Source organism: Phlebotomus papatasi, chromosome 1 (genome assembly GCF_024763615.1).
Source record: "Phlebotomus papatasi isolate M1 chromosome 1, Ppap_2.1, whole genome shotgun sequence".
NCBI classification, from domain to species: Eukaryota; Metazoa; Arthropoda; class Insecta; order Diptera; family Psychodidae; genus Phlebotomus; species Phlebotomus papatasi.
Window position 1 is genome coordinate 61909734 of NC_077222.1, and position 24373 is coordinate 61934106.

Consider the following 24373-nt stretch of genomic DNA (forward strand, 5'->3'; position numbering starts at 1 on the left):
TTAGATTTCAATTAATGTAAATAGCCAAAAAGAAACTTTTCTCCCCCGGTCATATATGACCCTAAAGACGCGAAAGAGTTAAATTCGGCCAGAGATAGGTAGGGTGAAGTGATACAAGTTGGACATAGTGTTACAAGTTGTACGATTTGCCGGTACAAGTTGGACAGGGATTTTTTCTTGATAAATACAGTACTAATTTTTTTTAAGCACAAGGAACCAAATTATAAAACTAAAGCATAAAAAATATACAAATAAAAATGAAGTACTAAATTTATCAAGAAAAAAAGCCCTGCCCAACTTGTACCATTGTCCAACTGGTCCAACTTGTACCACTCTACCCTACTTAAACTTTTCATATCGATTGTCCTATTCTATAGACGAACTTTATGAACATATTTAAATAAGGTTGGTTATATTTACCGCTGTCATTTAACTGCTGAACTTTAACAGCTTTTAATAAATATTTTTCAAATCATTAATTTTAATCTTATCAGTAGGGGGAAGTGGGGCACCTTTGAAAGTGGGCTACCTTTGAAATTCGGATTTTTCACATATTAGGTGAGATTCTTAACAATCTCACCTACTATAATCCTAACAAAATTTCATGTCGTCCGATCGACCTCAAACTTGGCCAAAATGTGTTTCGCCACTTCCTGATCACGAATATATATGTGGCTATTTTACGTTCCCGGCCGGCCGGCCGGCCGCTCTTTGGAGCTTGATGGCTCCTAAACTAAAAAAGATATCGACTTGCGGTTTTCGGCAAAGGTTATATATCGGGTGAAAATTGCAACTTGGTGCATAGACCCCCCACCCCCCACCCCTCCTTCCGCCATTTTGAAGACCCCCCTTTTTTGTTTTCTCAATAGCTCCGCCCCTATGGCATTCAGCGGACTCAAATTTTAGTATGTTATAGCTGGGCCTTAGAGCTTTCCATCAATACCAAACTTAAGGTCCCCCGACCCTCCTGACCCGAGCTATAAGGGTCCAAAATAAATTTCTTAAAATGGCCATAACTCCGGTTCTAATTGTCAGAATTTAAAAAGTGAGGGCTTTTTGGAAAGCTCTCGTGAAATGCCACTTCCCCTTCTAACATCGCAAGTTCATAAAACCACCTCTAGGGGCGCTTTTTTTAAAAAGAAAATTTTTAAATCTTAAAAGTTTAATAACTCAAAAATTCCATTGTGCATCGGGCTGAATTTTTAGTATGTTGTAGCTGTTGATTATACCTATCAAACAAAAAAAACCTTAAGTCGATCTAAAACCCCTGACCCGAGCTATAAGGGGTCAAAGTTCGAACATTGACCGGCCTCTATCTCCGGTTCTAATTAACATAGCGACCTAAATTTTACCTTTTTGGTTTCGTCTCGATGAGCACTTTCAGATGGAAGTTCAAAAAGTCACCACAGGTGGCGCTGTGATAGCGTCAAAATTCATCGAAATTCAAAGTCACTTTTCTCAAAAACGGCATTGTGCAAGTTAATGAAATTTTAGTATGTTGTAGTCCAGTCTAGGACGTTTCCAAAATGGTGCGTATGTGCGCTGTGGTTTCAATAGAACCGGAGATATGAGGGGTCAAAGTTCACGAAATTCAAAAAATCATATCTCCGGTTCTATGTGACCGATTTTGATGAATGAGGGCTTAAACGAAAGATCTCACCAAATGCTACAATTTTCTAGAATATTTGAACTTCGTGGGACCAACACCAGGGGCGCCACAGTCGAAAAACCAATTTCAATATCACATAACCTCAATTATCTCGACTGTCGCTGAACCGATTTTGATGATTGCTTCAACATAATTGTAGAGCACATTTGTCTCTACATTTCGTCCATACATCATTTTCCGCTCAGACTACGCTATCACTCCGATTTTGCCGTTTAAGTGTGAAAAAAAATTGATTTTTCCAATAATAACGCTTTGAAATCACTCAGATGCCAATTTGACTGCCTCTACTCCACCGAGACACTTAAAATAGGGGTTTAAATGGAAAGTCCCGCAAAATACAACAATTCTTTGATATAGTTGAAGTTCAACAAATGACTACTTGGGGAACTCTGGATGAAAAAACAAGTTAAGAAACAAAAAACCTCGCTTATCTTGGCTTCTGAGTAATCGATGAGTTCAAGTTCTACGGCAAAGTTATAGAGAACATTCTGGTCTACATTTCACCCATATAACACTTTTCTGTCAGTTCATCCAAATCCTTGACATTTTGGTTCAAATACAAAACTTGTATAATTTCACGAATTTGATTCAAGATAACTGAATGGCGTCTCCCTACTTCAGCATCAAATCGAATTTGCATGCACTCCGAGTTAGCTCACGTTAAGAATCTCACCTACATAAGCCGGTTAGGATTATCTGTCCCTTTTGTTTGTATACTTGTTTTCAAAATTTTCTATAAGAGTGAGCGAGATAACTAGATCTAGATCTCACTCGCTCTCATTGAAATGTCAAAAACATGTTTACTAAACAAAAGCTATTGTGCGTTGGGCATTAGGTTCACGTAAACACTATATTGTGTTACGGATTATTGATTTTCGTAATTTACTGTGGTCAGCTATGACTTTTGCGATCATTCCAGCGTAGCCTCATAAATCTAATAGAGCCTCTAACAAGAAAGTTCTACATTTTCTCCAATTTCTCATACTTTCATTTATCCAAATTTGGAAAATTAATTGTCAATACACTAAATAATTACTGAGATTACACAAAAATTTTGTTATATTTGAAATACTCGAAATGAATTTCAGTTTATGACTATAAATGAAAGTGATTTTTTTTTGTCCCAGCAGAACATCAGTTTTGACGCATTCTGAGTAAAAATGCAGACCTTTTGCGGCCAGTACTGTACTTGTTCGACGTAAGTCAATTACTTTAACATTTTTAAATTATTTTTTTTTAAATATACGAGAAAAAAAGTTACCAAAAGTTAAAAAACTCATGTTTTAAGGGGTGATTCTATTTTATTGGCCGCCACTGTATATCTCTTATAGTTTGACCTCTGTCCCGGTAACAAGTTGAAAATAGGGTGTCAAAGCACCAGCAGTTTTGTAGGAGAAGGGAATGGTTGGAAGAAATTAGGGGCATGTTGATCCCAGGGTCGACTTATGGAGGAGAGTCTCTCGAAGGTCCCAAATATCTATCTTCAACCGTTTGGGTTCTAGGTAACGGCTGGATAGACGGACGGACGAAACGTCTGAAACGTAAAGAAATCTTGTGATAGATTGTTCCCGGGAGATAGAGAGTGAAAATGTTGGTTGGTCAAATAATAAGGGAATTACATTATATAATACTGCCCTCTCTGTGGAGTTCGATCAGCAAAAAAGCTGGTTATAGGTGTGCTGCTAACGCTTTGAATTCGGCCAGAGATAGGTAGGGTAAAGTGATACAAGTTGGGCATAGTGTTACAAGTTGGAAAATTCGCCGGTACAAGTTAGACAGGAATTTTTTCTTGATAAATACAGTACTAAATTTTTATAAGCACAAGGAACCAAATTATAAAACTAAAGCAATAAAAATATGCAAATAAAAATGAAGTACTAAATTTATCAAGAAAAAAATCCTGTCCAACTTGTACCATTGTCGAACTTGTACCATGGTCCAACTTGTACCACTTTACCCTACCTAAACTTTTCATATTGATTGTCCTATTCTATAGACGAATTTTATGAACATATTTAAATAAAGTTGGTTACATTTACCGCTGTCATTTAACTGCTGAATTTTAACGACTTTTAAAAAATATTTTTCACTTCATTAATTTTAATCTTATCAGTAAGTTCTAGTAAATCCTGGATATTCTATCAACATCTTTAATATCATAAATGAAATCAATAAGAACACTAACGGATGCTTTAGTATACTGACGGATGCTTTAGTCAATGGAGATCATCAAATTATTTATGGAAAGTGTTTCTAATTTTCTTCAGGAATTGATAGTAATTTACCAATAAATGGATATTCGAGATTAGGTGATTAAAACAACGATATGTTGCTGTTGTTCAACAACAACAAATGATATTAAAAATAAATAGAAATATAAATGACTTAGTACTAATTTTATATTTAAATATTTTATAAATTTTAATTTAGTTTTGAGAAATACTTCTGTAGAAAATCAATAGACAAAAGGCAATACAAATTTTTTTAAAGGAGACTAACAAATTGTAGTCATTCAGAAAAAAGAATTATTTAGACATATTTCCATAAATTAACCTTGTCAACGGTTAATAGCGCCATTAAAGTAATTATAATTTTTTTGAAAATTCAAGATACAGAATGATAGCAGGAATAAGCAGAAAGTTATTCGAAATATTCGGATTTTTTTTTAATTTATTAACTTCAAATATTCTTTTCCTTGTATGTATGTTAATTATTTAGAAAACAAAGTCATTAAAACTGAAACAATACTTGAAATTATAAAATGAACTTTGAATAAGGATGGAGATATTATCTTGCGAATGTACAACATAGCACATAACCGGAAGTTTTGTCATTAGTCATTCTGATGGATCTATTTCAGTGGAATGAAAAATGTTGTGAGATGCAAATATTAGATGTAGAAAAGGGTCTTGCCCTTGCACACCACTTTGTAGTTTTCGTAAGACAGTCTGAAAAGTCAGAAACCTTTTAGCCTTTTAGTAAATTTTTTTAACTGTAGCTCTTATTAAGAATAATAAATTATCGCTTTAAAATTTTGAAAAAAAAATGTATAAAATGTGTAAACACTTGTCCAAATAAGTCAATAAATACTGAAGTGCAAAAAATTTTGAAGGTTTTTCTTTTCAAAAAATGGTTTAAAAAGCAAAAGCGGTAACAAATAATATTCAGTATAAAATCTAATAGTTTTTCAAAACGTATAAGGATATTCTAAAAAAAATCTTAAGTAATTAAATTTTTTTATATTATTATTACTGGTATAAGATTTAACAATTTTATTAAAACTAAAGCAATATAGGGGAAAGTGCTCTCCCTTCGAACGTTCATGCCTTCGAATAATGTAAATTTCTTTTGTTTTTCGTAAGAGATTTACACTAAATTATCACGGAATTATCAACAATTGATGATAAGCCAACTAGTATTTAATGGAAATGTGTAAGTGTCGTAGAAAAACTAAAAGAAAATTCACATTATTCGAAGGCATGAACGTTCTAAGGGAGCGTACTTTCCCCTACTGAACATACAATAAATAATTCGAGGACAAAATATGCTATTTTAGTCTCATTCGTTAGTTAGAGTCTGAAAATATAAAAAAAAACTTTTAATTCAAAGCGCTAGCCAATTAGACAACTCGATTAGGACTAAAATATTTTATGGAACTAAATATTTAAAATTATATGGATAATGCTTAATATCTTCTTTCTCTGCCTTCATTTTCATCAAGTTTTGTATAATGATATGGATATTTACAGACGACTCTGTAAAATTTAAATAGTTTTCACTAAACTATCGCAATTTTTAGATTGATCATGGGAAGTGGATAAAATTGTACAAAAACTTTCAGTATTTATGTAAATAGATTTAAAAGTATAATAATAAAGTTTTCATCATTTTGGCAGTGCAAGTTTACAGAAAAAAAACAGCAACTCCATCGGACTAACAAGCAACAACCTCAAGTCCGGTGAAATAATATAGAAAGGATTTCCACATATCACAAGGGACATGTATAATTTCATTCTCAAATCTCACACAAGAACCCCTCAATTTCCAAAACCCTCTTGCCGAATTCTATGTTTTGCGGGTTGATCCCCGAAGGATGGCAGATGGACAGGCAAACAGGTTGCCCAAGGATATATCTCACGCCTGTCTCTCCTCATTCGCATTCCCACGTATGTTATACTAAATAATCCTTCAAACCCTTTCCATATAGTCATCCGCAAGAGTTGATGTTTTAGCGTCTGATGTCTCTGCAGGAAGGATTCGTGTGTGAAATTTAGATTTTAAATAAAACCCCCGAATCAGGTGCCTTCTCCATCCTCCAAAAAATGGTATAGAAAGTTGATATGAAAATCCATTGAATATACCTGGTGAAATTTATCGCCGATTTTCCATCAGTAATTGTAATTGCAAATTTTCTCAAAATTATTTCAGTTATATCGATTTAATAATATTTGCAGCTATTCTGGGTATTTTATTAAAATTTCCTCTAATATAATTTACAGTTAAAAGTCAAGTACAGGGTGATTTATAAAGCATTATTGTGATCACTATCACTACTCTCGTCATTATCATTGTCTAAATTTGACAAATAATTCTATAGATTTTGGCATGAAACATTTTGAAGCTCGCATGATGAGTTCAACAGGACTTTAAAACTGCTGAAATGTCGTTTTTGTGGCATTTATTTGGAAACAAGAGACTATAAACACTTTCATAGCGAGAGAACTAACAAATACGTAATTATATTTCTCCATTAATTGTTATTGATCAGCAAAATACTCACATTTAATTAGAATAGCAATAGTTATTATAATTAAAGTAATTTTAAAAAATCGCAAACATTCGAATACTGAAGCATTTTCATCAGTTGGTCCAACTCTGGAAAATCTTCATTCTGTTATTTAATGCAAGTCTATTGATTTTACAATATATTCTCATAATCTCAGCACATGGAAACTGGAAAGCTGATTTTCTGCAAACTCTCACTGTCGCAAAAAAATTAAATTTTTTATATGGACATATGTACATATACATATTGGATAAACGCATTAAAATTTTATCCAGCTTTCAAAAGATTATATCTGAAAAAGCCTAAATCGTAGTGGTACTTCGTTAGTAAGACTCACAATGAGCACACTACCATACTTAATTAATATATTTTTTTTTAAATCGTAATATTCATCACAAAATTCTGGATTTTTCTAGACTTTACTTTGTAGAAGGTCCATAATTCAAAAAGAGAATTCCAAACAAAAAGTACTAGGGGAAACTGGGGCACCACCAAACACGGGGTAGCACCAAACACTGCGATTTTTTAATCAGATATTCGACTTCTGAAGACAAGACCTATAGAAATTTATAGGCACTATAGGGATGCTTGTCCATTGAAGAAATAGTCGTGATAGTCCAAGTAGTTTAGAAATAAAAATTAGTGATGGTGCTACCCCGTGTTTGGTGGTACCCCAGTTTCCCCTATACGATGAGTTTTTTAGTCACTACAAATTGAAAAGTTTTATTTATATATAAAAAAAAATATTCGAGCTTTCTGCAACATGAAAAACTGTATAAATTATGTGCAATAAAAGCAATTTCATATTAATTTGAACGAAATATTTATAGAATATTAAAACCTGTGAGCTGAATTCTGTTTAAAGTTATTTTGAGAAACCCAAAGAGAGTACATACAAGCTCGAACACTCGAGAAAGTTTTATTCATTTTAGCATCCTTTTCATTACTCGAACTAAAAGAGATTGATTTTGTTTTGATATTTATATTGATTTTAAGTTATACTTCAATTATTTACACATCCCAAGAGATCATAATTTGGCAAGTTTTTGAATTCTTTTTGTTGGCTCCAATCAGGCTGCAGGAGCCAATATAGAGGAGGAAGATTTCTCAGATCTCGCCAAGAAATTCCCTGCTCTTTAGACTGTTGATTTATTGAAGGTTTTCTACCCTTTCGGTGTCGCTCGGCGTCTTTTAAAGACAGCCCCTGGTAACGGCAATTGAATGCCACTGGGATACAGGCAGGAATGCCCCTCAGTGATGGCGACCAGACTAATCTGATGCCTCCAGAGCGTAAAACAGAGACTTGGTCTGTGCACCGGGCACGAATGCCTCAGGGAGAAAATATCTTCAATTCCTCAAAGTCCGAGCTGCCACTTAAGATAGGCTATTTAAAGCCGCAGTGGTAGGCAGCGGAGCCTCTTCTGGCTGCTGAAAGTAGGCAATCCTAATGCCGACGAACAAAGCCAGAAGATGTTGCCACTTTAGGTCCTTAGGCTTTATGTAAAGCCGCTGAGTCCAGGCAACAGAGCCGAGCGTCTGGCTGCTGAGAGAAAGGCATCTTAGATGCCGCTAAAGACAAGCCAGACTCTTTGGCCGCTGAAGTGAAAGGCACTGGAGTGCCGCTGGACTTGGCCAAAGTGGTCCTGAGAAATCGCAGAAGAGACAAAGGCAATTAAATGCCGAAAAGAAACGCTTGGTTCCCTGGTAATGCGAAATCTAAATTTATTTACAAGAATTATGGGTTTTTATACAAAATTTGTGGTCTCCCACTATTGAGCATTGTTTGAAAATTGCTAAGTCCCTATATTTGAATATATGCCTGATATGCAGAATTGCATTTTTCTTGTTTGTCTTCTTCACCCAATGACGCACGTTAAATAGGTCGGTCATTCACTGGATGAATTGTCATATAAAAATGAATATCTTAAATATATCCTGAAATATATTGATTTGAAGGATGAATCCTTTAGAAAGTGATAATCGGCTTTAGTATGATTCTATTGATGGTAATTTCCATCTGAAATTCGGATTAACAGTGCATTTAATCTTAAATTGAAGATGCTATGAGACATGATAAAGGATTCATATGGTTTTTTCTTACACTATAAGGATTGGACTAACGATATCAAGTATAGTTACAGTTTAATAGTGTAGAAAAATGATCTTGCATATATGAATAATAAACTACGGATATTTATGATAAAGAACTATCCCTAAAAATATGCAATTTAGTGTTCAATGAGAAATTTTGTATCTGAATGTTATGCCCAAGGATTGGCATGATTATTAAGTAAACTAATGATCCTTAAAGGATGAAACTATCTTAAAGCATATTTGGATTATATATCTGCTTGATGAGACGGATAATTTCTAATTTTGGATCACTTATAGTGCAAAAATCTAAGCCTAAACTTTATCATTTTTGCTCGTGGGGTTTTACATACAATTTCTCATATATTGAAGAAAAGGCATGTTCCTATCCGGAACACTTTTGAATTTTCGAGACTCCTTGATCCGAAAAAGTCTTGCGTGGAGTCTCAATTAAAATCATTTTTCACTGGTGTTTCGTCAATATTATCGAATTATATTAACTTCCGCAATAAATTCCATTTATTTCACAATAAATTACATAGATATACTTTCTTAAGTTATTTTTCTTAATTTAGGGAAAGTGCGTTTCACATCAATTCCGGTAAATTTTTGAAAATATTGTTCAAATTTGAGGAACTCTACTGTATCTAAATTTCGCGATTTCAAAATTTTAAAATTCAGCCATTAACACCTGTCTTTTGGAAACGGTTTTTGAAAAAAAAATCATACTTTTCGGCGGACAAGATTTCGTAGGGTATGTTCATTTGATGTCAAAAAAATTAATATTTCCTGTTGGCTAATGAGTTAAATTTATAAGAAATAAATTACCGTTGATGTAACAATGGGATTATTCGGAGAGAATTTCCGTCCGGATGCGACAATACAACTGGTGGAGTTTTGAACCCAGTATCAAAAACTCAACTCTTTTACCAGAGCTTTCGACATGTTCCGTGTCTTCCTCAGTGGTCGAGTGTGTCAGTGATTTTTTGATTTCGTTGAGTTTAGGGATTTTTGTGTTTGGTGGGAGGCTTTCAATGTTTTCACAAGGAATCCTAGATGGACACAACACACAACCTTCAATCATCCGGCGACAACTCCCGGTTGAGTTTAGATCCTAGGGTGATAACTCCACCAGTTGTGTTGCCGCATCCGGACGGAGATTCTCTCCGAATAATCCCACTGTTAAATTTATACTTGAACGTTAAATTTTGTTTTACCTTGGTCACATCTCAGTTTTTGTACTTTTTGTATAAAATTCTGCAGAAAACCTGCGACCCCGATAAGGATAAGCGGTTGAAAATGATGATGACTCTGCCGAAAAAAATTATTTAAAAAAAATGCACCGTTCAAATACGAATTTAACTCATCTACTATCAAGATGACTGCCTCTATCGGTCACTTTTTGTAAAAGACATCATTCTGTTTAATTCTCTTCCGAGTGATTGCCGTATTTCTGCAGCTGCTATTCGTAATTTCTATCTTCAGGCTGGATCCTAGAAGCAATTAATTTGTTTCTTGAACACTCTTAATTCTGAATTCTTGTCATTCTCTATTTTTCATGTTCCTTTTTTTCTGATTTTTTTTTTATTATCACAATTGTAAAAGAGATGACCCTATTCTTGTGATTAAATAAAGTAATAATAATAATCAGGAAATATTTAGTTCTTTTTTTTACGTCAGATGAATATACTCTGATAAATCTTGCCCATTGAAAAGTATGTTTTTTTTTCAAAAAAAAAGTCTCCGAAAAGCAAGTTCCAATGGCTGAATTTTTAAGAATTTTAAATGAGAATTTCAGTGTTCAAAATTTCAGTGAAATGTTGTACTTTTATGTGTTTAAGAACTTAAATAAAAAAAAAGAATTATTATATTGGGAAAAAATAGAGAGAATATGCTGTTTTTCAGACTTTTTGACCCACGTAACCCTTTACAGGAGTCCCGAAAATGCAAGGAAATGCTTAAATCCGCGCGTACTCGGAGTACTTAAGTCAACACTCTTTTATAAATTATAATGGAAAGTTTTCTGGCTTCTTGGGATATCACGGTTCATCATCATAAACGGGAAGAGGACTTGTTAAGTTGTGTCTCTGAAATGGACAATAATAGGTATTTTATTGAGGTGGATTAGCTGTCCAAAATTACAAGCAAAGTGTCCGATGTTACAAATAAGGTGTTGAAAGTTATAATTAATCTCACGTCTACATTTTTATTCATTTTTAAACATATTAGGATAAATTTTAGAAAAAAAAAACAAAGACAATAAACTGATTATCAAGGTTCCAAACAACATTTTTGAGAAAAAAGTAACAGAAAACTTGAATTTGTATTGATAATAATACACTTGAACATTGGTACTTTTATGTATACTGTCCCAAATTACGCACATTTCCCCTATGCTTTCATCATCTTAGAATTAATATAAAAATTTGTCAAATAGGGAAATGTCCAAAAACGTAATTGACATTAAAAAAATCTTTGATAAAATTAACTAGGTACTTTTAAGGCCATCACCATTATTGCTTCCTTGATTTAATAATAGCACATTTGGAATGAACAGGATAATATACTTTGCTTTAAAAGTCATGCTTGCAAGAAATTGTTTCCTCGCATTTACGAGTGTGTCTAACATTGTTGTTATACTGCACAAAGCTTAAATGCTAAATTGTTGCACTAACACCCTTAAAATTGAACAAAGGCTGGAGTTGGAGCGCTAATGTCTGTCTGTGGCATTTGTGCGTACTCTTTAATGCCTGAATCACCTCACCTTCGTTACCTTACCATCCCCTTAAACCATTTGCACACAACAAAAGCCCTCAAAGTACACAAAATGTTGCAAAACAAAAAGTATGGATAACAGGGCAAAGTGCAGATTGATGTTTTCGTCTTTGGCGTGTGAAAACACCGCCAAAGTAAAAGTCTTTTCACCGAATATCACATAAAAGCTGACCAATTTTAATGGAAGTGTATCAGTTTTAAAATATAATTTATGCGAACATCCCCCTCGCCAGTGCTATAAAAAAGTCTCTCCCTGGTAAAAAGTTGTACGCAAAATTAATTGAGATTTCGTTGCTTAAATCAGCAATTGTTCTATATGCTGTATTAAAGAATAAACGAAAGAATAATTGGTGGTTCAAATGGTGATTTGCCAGCGGACGAAGATGGTGGCACCAAATGATGGTGTAATCTTAATTACCACGAAATATGTTTCAAAGGAAAAAAGGTATAGGCTGGTGTTTAAAGCAAGCTGACAAAGGTTTCCGTCCTCTTTCTATTTAATTTGTAATTTTTATCACATTCACCTTTTGAGAATTAAACCATATTTTGGGACTCTCTCTTTTGAACCAGGTATCAGCTTTTGACCCTTGAACCTTTGCTCTCCTTTTTTTCGCAATGGAACCAATTATATGATTATCACGAAAAAGTATCTGGAAAGAGTTATATACAAAAAGAGCAGAAAGTAAGGAAAATTTCCAAGAGCAATTTGTTAAAAATTATTCACGATTAATTAGAATCAACTTCTCTGACTTTTTGAAAGCAAGTTGTTTATTTTAATGCTCAAACTGTACAGAGAAGGCAGTATATATAATTCATTGATTTTTTTTCAGATTTCAAAATTTCCACCTTCCACCTTTCGGTAACCATTTTTCTCAACATAATCTTCTCGTTTTAGACGATTTCTGATAAATAATATGAATCATGCGGTTTGTTTGTTCGTCCGTCTGATCCCTCTGTCCGTTCGGCTGTCGAAAACTCTAAGTCTAGAAGCTAGCCCAATGGGCAAATAATTACTCCGACTCAAAAATGACTAGGTTTTGTTGTACAAGAAATGGTCAAAAAATTACTCCTAATTGGAATCTCAAAAATTAGTCGTATTCGCGTCAAATACATTACTCAAAATTGAGTTAGTAATACATTAGTTATTTTACGGGCTTAAAATTTACTCTAACATGAAGTAATAAAAGCGACTCCAAGGGACGGTCCTTTTCCGTACGAAAAAATGACGCGCCAAAATCAGTGCACTTGCCATCCTTCTCTACCGCATATGTACGAAATCGACGTACCTACTCTCAATGAAAAAGTCAAATGCACTCCACAATTTTGTACTATACTATCACCTTAGATACCGTTTTCTCATTAATTCTTCACATATTTTATTGTTTTTTGCTACTTTTTATGGAACTTTGGTCAATTTTTTCCAATTTCACTACTCACATTTGCGAATCTTTTTCTCATTCGACTATTGCTGAATGAGCCGCCCAACATGTCGAAAATATTCCAGCTGGATGGCAACAACACACAAAAATCTTTTAAAATTTTCACTAAATAGGACTTTTAGACACAAGATTCTTATCACACAATACTCCTCAGACAGGAGCAAACACCTGAATAACGAAATTTAATTTTCCATAAAAATTGTCCGGGTATTTATCAACCAAAACACTGCCTAATTTTTGCTTAATTTTTGTCGGCACTGTCTTTTTTTAAATCACAACACATTTCTCTACTGGAGGAGCTTTTCCTCCTGATGTTACACTATAATATTATTGAGAAAACACGCGAAATTGCCAACTACTTTGCGAATTCACAGCACTGAATAATTCTATTTGCCATTTGACAAGTGAAATTTCCCCTCAGACATACCCAGCGAGGGGAAGATTATTTATAGGGACACTGGAAGTCACTGGAAGAGCCCATTTTGGCGCGTCATATTTTAGTCGTGGGCGAGTAATCTCAGAGTTATTACGACGCCAAGTGACTTTCGTAATAACCGTCATATTATTCCCCACTTTCCGTTATTCGACGCTCTGACGACCGTCACAGGACCCATTTTTGGATCCAAAATACATACATCCAACAGTAATCTTCCTCAAAATTGCCGTTTGGGAGGTTAGAGATACCGACTTGGGATCTTCGGGGAACCCGTTTATAAGTCAACTCAAAAGCCCTCAACAGACCTCTCATTTTTCCCAAACCCTACCCTCTCCCACGTTTTTTAGGGATTGCTCAAACACATTGTGCAATTTTTTTGATCTTTGGATGTATTTTAAAAGTTACCTGAACGAACATTTCGTGCGTATATGAAAATGCCGTCAAATGCGTTGAATTATTCGCATTAACGGCCTTTCAAGGGATAAAAAGACTCTAGAGAGCGCATTTCTCGACCGAAATGGTCATATTTGAACTCATTGGAAAGGTCTTGGAATTCCTGACAAGTCTGAATCCTAAACTGTTAAACGGTAAATTATGTTAAAGTACCTTTGAGATTAAGCATGTCACAAGTTCGAGCATTTCGCAAAGCATTGGATGCTTTTCCACCCTTTTTCTTCTTACGATTGAAATTTCAAAGGAAATTTCACGTATTGTTTCCTCTGACTTGTTTACACCCATTTCTTCAGTAAAGAACCCTTTTGGGGAAACCCGTGAATAGAAGTTAAGAAAATAAAACGACACGAGAAAAGCCATATAAAACCTTTTAAGAGTGAAATATCCTTAAAGATGCATCGGAAAATCGAAGAACGATAATCAAATTCAGAAACTATAAAAGATCTCATTTTCCAATCCAAAAGGTACACTTTGGACGGTAATAGGTATTCGGTGAACAAAATGTCTTGTGGTGAAAACTTTTAAAGAAGGAGAATACTTCCCTTTACAAATGATGCAAAAAAGGGAAGAGAAGATTTACATAATATAAATCCCTTCTGAATGGATTTGTCGACGTGGAGCTTTTACATGGTATAGTGAGATTTGGATAAATCGATTTTTATATGCGGTCACTGGAGACTACAGGGAGACAGTGTGTGGTCCGATACATTATCCTTCACCTCATGGGATTGGGTTTGTTGAATTACCCGACGCTTCGCACATGCATATATCTAAGTAATTTAATGTAGAGAGAATGTCGGTAATGGATGTCATGCTGCTTAATATTGTATCTGACCCGATTTGGACCACACAGTGTGAAGGGGTTTTATAGTTTTGTATATACATCATTGAGATGCATAGTTGAGAGTTTTAGCTTTAGAGCAATGTATTCTGTTGATCTTCTCATTTACCTGATAGCAAATGATAATGCAGAGAATCTCAGACAAAAATAATCAACTTTAGGTCTGCAGAGGACTCATTTATAGAAGTCACCCCTAATATTGAAATCATAGTTTCAACGATATTTGAATAGGATTAGGAGAACTGTGTCAAATTTCGGGCATGTTGCATATAAGGACTAATGCCCTGATTTTGAAGTCTCATATTTTTTTTATAAATTGAATTTTGGTATTTTATCATTTGTGTTTTTCTTTTCTGAAATAATTCTTAATGCATTTAAAAATAGATAAAAATATAGACATATTGCTTTTTAAACTATATCGAGCATAAAGAAAGTCCAATGTGTATGGAATATCGGACACGAGATTCTTCAATGTTTCTTGTCCTCTAGGGGCTCTGCAAAAACTTTTTCCGCAGCATCTTCGTAGAATCTACGTTTATTTGTTTACTCAGTATTGTGTAACTTGTAGAAAATGAAAAATGTACTAAATATTAACTAAATATTTAAAACATAACAATTGTCCGATGTATAAAACAAAACTTTATTGATGAACCGCTATCTATTTCATACGAAAAACATAAACAAAGTGAAAAATTTTACTGTAATAAGGAACTAATCAGTGTTTACTCAAATTTAGGCAATCTTTAATAAAAAATTAACAATTATTACCAGAAAACATCGAAGAAAAATTATTTGTATTCATCTTAGCCAAACAACATTGCTAATATTACGAAATGATCTGTCGAATTTCTCATATTTAAAACATTATTTACACCGGAATTTCAATAAATTGGAGTTAATATATTGGAATTAATATATTCTAAAATTATTAGAATAAAAACACTGTTCATTTAATATTCGAAGATGATCCATAATATTAATTAGCGTTCGATATTTACGTCAAAATGTGCGATAACGCAAGCTGTCCGAAATTTAGCACAAATCCTCTAGATCCAGATCCAGATTGGAGCTCTGCAATCTGGTTCTTGAAGAGTAGATGATTGTTTATCTCAAAGTCCTGGACAACTATGGGGTTATTTGTAATCAAACTCGAATTAGAATTTTGAACTTCCTCACTGCGCTGTATCAGATAAGAAAAAGAAAAATACCGCGAAGAAGTACACTTGAGTGTAGGGCTTGAAGGTTTCTATTTTTCACTTTGCTTACCTGAAACCTTTGAAACAGTAAAGAAATTGCCAAATTCTAATTTAGGTTCGACTCCATGTTACCCCATTACACCCTATCACTCTTTTCTTTGTTTTATAATTCTAACATTTTCTAGCAACTTTATAACAAAAGATTTGCCCTATGTTTTAGACATGCAGAATATTGTCAGAACCCTTGCTTCCAAATAAAACAAAAATTATCCAATCTGAAAATGCAAATTCCAGAAATTGGTATGAGAAATAAAGCATAACTGCGTCCTTCGGCACAATTTCTCACCATGTTTTCGCGATTGCTTGTAACAGTCATGAATATCAAATGCGGTGGGTTGAAATTGTTTCATCTTTGAGGGAAAATAGGCACGGAATCTAGGGAATAAAAGAAAGCCACGGTATGAATGAAAATGTTCTGTGATTTTTTTCTGCGAATGTGAATGGAATTACGCATACAGAGCGTAAAAAAGTTTATTAGTTGGGAAAACAAACACCCAAAGATTTGCCGCAATTTTGAAAGAAACATTACAATTGTAATTGACTTTTGGATTAAGCGCCTTAAGCAATCATTTCACTTCTGCGAAATTCATAATCAAGAAATCTCTTTTATTTTTTCAATTAAATCTCACCCATCCATTTAATTTAATTTTAATCCTTGTAAATGTACTGGGTGAGCTTTATGAGACTCCTGAATATATACTCCACTGGTTGCAATTTACTGTAATTTGAGATGAATGGCTCTTGCTCGCAGTGGAAAGCTTTTGCTATGTAGTGTTTAAACAGCTCGTGCTTAAAGAGTTAGCAACTCAGAGGAATTATGATTTTCATATAATGGAAAATTGAGTGAGTTTTCCGCGAATTGAAAACCCAAATAAACCACCAGTGGCATAGTATTAAATAGAATCTCTGGGACAATGTTTATCAAATGGGGTGAATATTCAAATTAAACTTGTTCGGAAAGTTAATCAAGACAGTCTTTGGTGACATGTTTCTATGAATTTATTATAATTACAATTTGTTGGAAATTTCAGCAGTATACCACAAATAAAATGAATTTTAAACGAAATATTATTCTTTCGATAGGATTTTTATCGTCCATGCAGGAATATTATATTGAAAATTAAATCAGATTTCAATTATTGAGCTTAATTTTATAAGCTCTACTCTACTTTTAATTTAAATACTTAATTTTAGAGATAGTGAATGTAGGTGGTTAAAGCGTGGGCTCGATTTAATACTAGGTGGCAAACAATAAAACCTTAAGGATAGGAATTGCTGTCACGCATTATTCTATAGCCATACCTACGTACTTTATGGCAACCGAGAACAGTGAATGAAAATTTTACGACCTATCCCCATCACCTATTCAAAAGTTGTCAAACACAAAAATTTACCCGTCTCCAAAAATATTTCATGAAATTCGTCTCATGTGGCTTCATAACTTATGTATACCATATGCATGTAACACAGGTGCCGTATTTGATGAATTTATTGCAAAATATACAAAATTGAACTAGCTAAATTTGAATTTTCTGATGAAACTTCCTGATTGAAATTTCGCGGCTCTGATTATGGAAATGAAGTTCCAAAAATTAAATCTGTACGCAATTTTGACCACTTTTCATGTCGGCGTATCTATGTAAAATTTCGACAAGAACTGTCACAATAAATTTGATAAAAATAGAGGAGGGTAGTTAAAAGTGAGATTAGTAGAGGAAACTTATTCAAAAAGCATCGTCTTTCAGTTTAGAGGTAAAGAGCTAAAATCACATTGGTTTTGATAAAACTTTAAATATTATTAGTTCAATTGCATAAGGAGAACGCACTATTACTATTTTATTAAAACACGTTGTTATAAATTATGTCTATGTATTCGTACCTACAAACAAATCCAAGATAATACTGTGTTAGTGATTGCAAATTAATCCAGTTTGGAGCGCCTAATAAGTTTAATAAAAGAATTGTAGCTATACCGTGTTGTATACATATTTTTGGTCGATAAGTCCATTGCTCCGACAATTATTCACACTTTTGTAATAAACGAGTTTTTCATCATCACTGTTTTTTCGTTTTCAAAGCTAACTGCTCTTTTTTAAATTTATACCTACTTATTTTTTACACTTATTTCCCAAACGTTTCAAACATTTTAATCAATATAATTTATTTTAATCAAAAACAACAATCATGATTTTAAAAGTATTATAAAGAGAATGCAGTTCTTTTGAATTTTCCTTATTTTGTAGTTATAACTTCAGAGTATTTTGTCTGATTCTTTGTTAAATTCTAAAGTAAATATTGAAATAACATGTGTCAAGTAAAATCTTTTGAATTTTTAATACCTGTCACCAATTAAATATGCAATATGTGGAATGGCACACAAAAAACTGCATCATTCATCACACTTCCAATTTATTGATCAGTATCGTTCTATGCTTTATAAAAATAGACTTGCTGTCTAAAATATATTAATAAAGCAACAAACTATATTTTACTAAGCATTTCGGAATTTAACCGTTCTTATATTTCTTTAACTTGTTTTTTTTTATAATTGGTTTAATTTTTCACTATTTCTTTTTTCATAAATACGTGATATGTTCAAAAAATAAGGTGAATTTTCAAATTTTGAAGCTTTTTTAATTCTATTCTAGATTTTTTTTGTTATGTTGATACACATATCCCCAGCTTATGTTGACATGACTAGACATTTCGTATTTTTAGTATAGTTTTTTAGAAAAGAAAAATAGATCAAAGAATCTGAGTTAAAATTTGTGTGAAAAAAATACAATATTAAACGCTCGAATGCACTAAAAATATTAACTATTACATTTAGGAAATATTGTTTTTAGCAAAAATAAAATTCAAAAGTTTTGTAGGCTATTCACAAGAAACCCACATCATGTTAATGACTGTGCTCGCCATGGACATTAAAAATTGATTATAAAATGTTGAAGATGTAAGAAAAATTATTGGAATATAAATATTAAAGAAGTTTCTGAGACTATCGGTATATTCTTTGGATCATGCTATATATTTTCTTTGTTGGTATTTCGAACTTGAATGTCTAGTAGCGAAGTTTGTTCTGAAAGTTCAATCACTGTTTGATAGTGATTTTTTGGTCAAAAAACATGTCGTAATTACGATTTAGTCATCGTTTTTACCGGAATTGGCATACAGGGACCTTTTTCTGTTCCCAGAACTGAAAACAGACATGAAAATATGATACTTTGTTACAACTTAGGAGACAAAGGTCACATGGCCGGAAGAGCTCAGAGCTATATCAAAAAGCGCATATTAAAAGCACTTAAAGTATGGGTAAAAGCTCAAATAAATACAAATAACTGAGGCGAATTACTTTGAAGGAACAAAATAGATTTTGATAAATAAATATTTTTTGAGAAAACTAAAAATTTGTCTTATACGGGCTTCAGACCTAAGACTTAGCCATATGGCTTAACTGATCTAATTCCTTATCAATCACGATTTTTCGGAAAATTTTAACTAGTGGAGTATTACAGATAAGTGATCTATATGGTTATCAAAAGGCATTAAATTTGCTCTCTATTTAGGATTTTGAGACCTTCGGGAACTGGGCTAAACCTCTAATTTGAAGACCACTTCCCTTTTTGATATACCTCGTATACATAGTCATTCAAGCAGAGAAGGACCTCCTTTTATATTCAATATACTGGACACGTTTTAAAATGAGATAAAAATGAATTTCATTGCTTTGTCATTTGAATAACACTATATTTAAAATATCAATATTAAAAAAGACTAGAGGAAAACAATCACTATGAAAAAATGGTTTTAATAAAGTTTTATTTTGAGACATTCAAAAATAGCGAAGGTGATATCGACCACCCCACTTTTGGCCAAATATTTTTATTTTATCTTATTTATTTAGAAGAGAAAGAATTCGGGTTTTTTAGACAATAATGCTATTTCATTGACGTCCTGGATTTTTTTAATTTTTCCTTGTAAAATATTTGTTTTTCTTTTTGGAAAATGTGGCTTATCTACATCGATGGCAGTTCTTAGTCAGTGTAGGAAGTCAGTCAGTCTTACCTGAAAGCTTGACTCAAGCTTCGGACAAGTCAATGTTTTTCTTTGTTCTTAATGGATTTAAACCATGGCTCTTTTTTTTTGCAAAACTTGAAGCATTGGATAAAAAAATATTGAAAAAAAAAGAATTGTTCGAAGCTTGAATTGGCCGAACGTTACACGCTCTCCCGACTTGAAAAGATTTGAACAACGTTGACCAAAATTCACACCAGAAGTGTTACCAAAACCGTGACCCGTGTCTCCCCAACTTAAACACAAAGAAATAAAATTTTTTGGGCATTTTTTGGACACCCAATAAAACTATTTTTACTCTCAAGCACAATTTTAGTAGGAAGCTTGAAATGTAGGATTTTCATTAGAATTCTGTAGGGAATGAATAGATCAAATGAGGTACAGTAGACTCTCTCAAATTCGGGTATTTGGGTCCGATATGTCACCCGAATTAGAGAGAAATTCGGGCGTCAAATTATTTGAAATGCACCGATTTTTTATTCATCTGCATACACATATTGAGTTTATATACTGTAAATTTCATGAAAATCCCTTAATAGTGCAAAATCACATTAAAACTAAGACAAATCATGGCAAATTTGAGCATATTTGCTTCATTTGATAACCATAATCAAACTTGAAAAATATCAACAAACTTTTTTTCGAAGTTAACTGCCGCCCGAATTAAAAAGTAGCCCGATCTTAAAAGAGGCGAATTAGCGAGAGTTTACTGTACCGATTGTGACTGATTGTGGCGAAGTGAATCAACTCTCCCCCTGTTCCATTCTATTTGTATTTCTATGCCATTTCCTTACCGAAACAAGCAATTCGGTGATATTGTAGACGTATATTCATAATGTTAACTAATTGTTTTGCTTTGTTTGAAAGCCCTATATTCTTCCTCAAGTGGATCTAGCACCTGTTCTTAATTTTTCGATTGCAAAATTTTAAACAAAATAAAAGATTTTGGTCAAATAAATAATAAAATTATCGAAAATTTTACTAAAAGTCTCATAATTCGAAATCAAAATCAAAGTTAGGATAAAATGGAATACCTTTGAAACAAAAAAACGAAAATCACCAAATTAGAAGGAAAATAAGATCAATAGAGGGAAGTGGGGTTTCTTTGAATTTAGGCAGCTTTAAAAATGTGTGTTTTTCTCTTATTTTCAAACGGAACTGGATCTTACCGTGATATTATTTAGCTTTATAAACCTATTATGAAGCTAAATTACATTATGATAATTCCTTACAAAAATAAGATAAAAAAATGTCCATTTTCAAATGTATCCCAATGCAAAGGTGCTTCACTTCCCCGTACGTGCTATGTTTTTCTTATGCCCGTTTAAAACAGTGAGGAAATCTCAAAATATAAAATTGGAGATGTGATTACGAATATCCTCAATTTACCCAACATATATAAAAATTATCTAAAACAACAAAGATTTTTTTTTATAAATCTTAAAAATATATCCTTCGCCTTAGGCCAAAAATATAAAATTTAAATAGAAAAGAGTTAAGTATTCTATAAGAAATGGATTTAACTTATTTTTATTGACCTCTCCTGCATTATGATACTGTTGTGCTTCTATTGTGACATTTTTGATGCATCCAGAGTACTAATAAAAGAAGTGTTCAATTTATGACCATCAACAATGTTGATATTTCGCGCTTATTTGGTGTATTTGACACCATAAAAAGTTTCCTGAAGAACCAAGCTATTCAGCCACAGGAAACCCCATATGCAATCATGTGATTTTATGTAGATGCTCTCTGAATATTAAATGTTTATGTGCGACAAATTTTATCTCGCATTTATGGACGCTAGAAGCGAGAGGTTGTGGTATGAAGAAGAGATCTAGAATTCTAGATAATGTAAAGGTCACCAGTCGCAATAACACCTCACTATAATGTAGCAATAAAGCTATTCTTGCGAGACTGTCATTTCTAACATTACTTCTCACACATCATGTCGTAATGACATAAGAATTGCAGAGGTGAGGGTTGAGAATGAGTGGAATATATGAGAATTTATGATAAATTGCTCTGTAATAGGAATGTTCAAATCTAATTCCGGAAAATTTTGCGATTGATGTCCTTAGGGTGTTTTCACGTGTGTTCACACATACAATGTGAATTATATTTCGGTGGGATATTTCTGTGAAACCAGGAAATATAAATAGCAAATTCATTCAATTCATTATGACTTGACGACTTTATTGCATGAACCAACCCCTAATACGGCTTTCATGAAAGTTATATATCCATATCCATACATAATAAATGTGAAATCTAAGCGGAGGAGAGGGTAAATTAATTCTCTAAAGTTATTTATACTCATACCCCTCTTAAACTCATTAACATCAAAAGCGAAAAGCTTCTTATTTACTCATCAGAAACGATAAAATAATGCATGATAATTGAGTTATGTTTCTTACCACCCGGTACCACCCTTACTGTCACGAACTATAGGATCATCCTGACATTTGAAAGGGGGTCCCATGAGAAAATTTCTCCTACGTATATTTCTTATTTCTATATAGACTCAAAATAGAATTAAATTATTAATATTATTATATTAATGATCTTACACGCTAATCATAAAAATGATTGACTATCGATGGTAAATAAATTGAGTTTTTAACCCCTGCTGTCTCTCTTGAACGTCAAGTGGGAAGTTATAGGATTATCTTATCTTGATTGTCATTCGTATTATCTTATCTATTCTTAGGGTGGTGCAAAGCTTAGTAGAAGAATGAAAAAAGTTTACGTTAAAATTCAACAAATGTCGAGAATTATCTTTTTATATGCAATAACATTTAATGACTTCATCTTTTGCATAATCATAAAAAGCTTGATTAGGGGAAAATTGTCTGACTTTTTATTGATATAATAAAGTATATTTTTTACCAAGCTTATATCTCAAGAAAATTTCACAAAAAAAAATCTTCTGGGGATATCCTCCAAGATGAGATAGTAGGAAGGTAGTATGCTCGTGCTTCGATTACGGGTCGATGTTAAGAGAGGTTGCATTTGTAAAGTGACCTTTTTCCCTACAGTAAATTGCAAATGGGGCTAAATTGAAATTTGCGAGGTGGGTGAACCCTCTCTCCATGATATGTGATACACGTGGAAATTAGTGAACGCAGAAGGAATACAAAACTGGGTGCTCATTACCAGAAGAGGGGTTGATTACGTGTATTCCAGTAGATTTCTTTTCTTGTGCTTTCACCTTTGCTGTAACATTTCACCCCAAGATCTAATATACAATCATTAGGATAGAGCTTTGTACTAGTGTTTAATTTCGTGTAAGGATATATTCCATCTCTTCTCTTTTATTTTATTGCTCGATTATTGTGCCAGGAGACGCAACATCGCATTTAAGAATATATCCCTTATCTCTAAGGGATACAGCTCTACCCAAGCACCAAACACTGGGGCAAAGTAAAGTTACAATTCCCGTGAATCCACAATCCTCTTGTGAGCCAGACTTTACTTATTGTTCGGAGAATTGAAGCTACTTAAATAAATATTTTATGTACCCATTTCAAGCTCGTGCCCATCCAATTCACAGTTCATCACACTGTCCAGAGACAACAGCTAAGTTGAAAGAGTTATTGGAGATCATCATCTTATATCGTGATATGTAGCTCGTAAAATAATTTATTGTTCCATCTTTCTCCACTCGAAATTGATTTTGAACCAGCGCAATGTAACCCTCAAAACAGACTAACCCTCCTCCCGCATGAGGATGGCCTCAAAATCTAGACGGAGGATGACACAATGTGTTTATTTTAGAGTACGTGATATGAAAAGTTACTATATGGACAAGAGTTCCTTCTCTCTCTTTCAACTTTTCCTGTATTGTGTTGTGGTGAGAAACTTTCCTTTCACTTAACACCCCTTCTTCAACAATCACGCCCCAAAGGATGAATTGAATTACACAGGTCAAGTGACACTTTGAAGTATTCCTGGACGAGAAATTAATGATGAAAAATTTGCAAAACTGTTGTTTGTGCTTTAATTTTAAGTCTTACGCATTTATGGTGCCTGGAGGATTCAACAAATTGTTATAGCATTAGGTACATTTCAATTACAAATCTAGCAAAAGTCATTTTATTTAAATGTATTAGCATATTTAGTGTTAAATAAATAAATTATTAATCAAATAAAACCTGTGATTACATCAAATGTAACCTGGGTTTGTGGACTACCCGAAACGCTTTAAAATTTATAGGCGGCAATAAGATTTGACTACCACAAACCTGACCAAACAATTGTGAGGAAATTGGTTACCATAAGATAACTTGGCTTCAATAACGAAGGTATGAATATATTGTATTGGATAGACCGTAAAACCTCAAACGGATTTATGCAAAGAACTATGATATAATTCACATGGTATATGGCCTTAGTACAAGTTAAATTTTGGAAACATATCAATGGATTGTCAAATTTGGATGCTATTTTGCAAAGGTCTTAAGGAAACCTTAAAAAAAACTAGGGGGAAGTACTCTCCCTTCGAATGTTCTTGCCTTCGAATAATGTGAATTTTCTTTTATTTTTCTTAAAAG

General features: G+C 33.2%; 1 protein-coding gene across 4 annotated transcripts in view; it reads left to right on the plus strand.

The window, feature by feature from the left end:
* Positions 1 to 22662: 22662 nt before the first annotated feature.
* Positions 22663 to 24373, plus strand: part of LOC129809608 (sorting nexin-13-like) — a 55043-nt gene continuing 53332 nt past the window's right edge. For all 4 annotated transcript variants that reach the window (XM_055859562.1, XM_055859563.1, XM_055859564.1 and 1 more), the window contains exon 1: positions 22663 to 22672. The gene's annotated coding sequence lies outside the window, so the exon portion shown is untranslated. The remainder of the gene's footprint in view (positions 22673 to 24373) is intronic.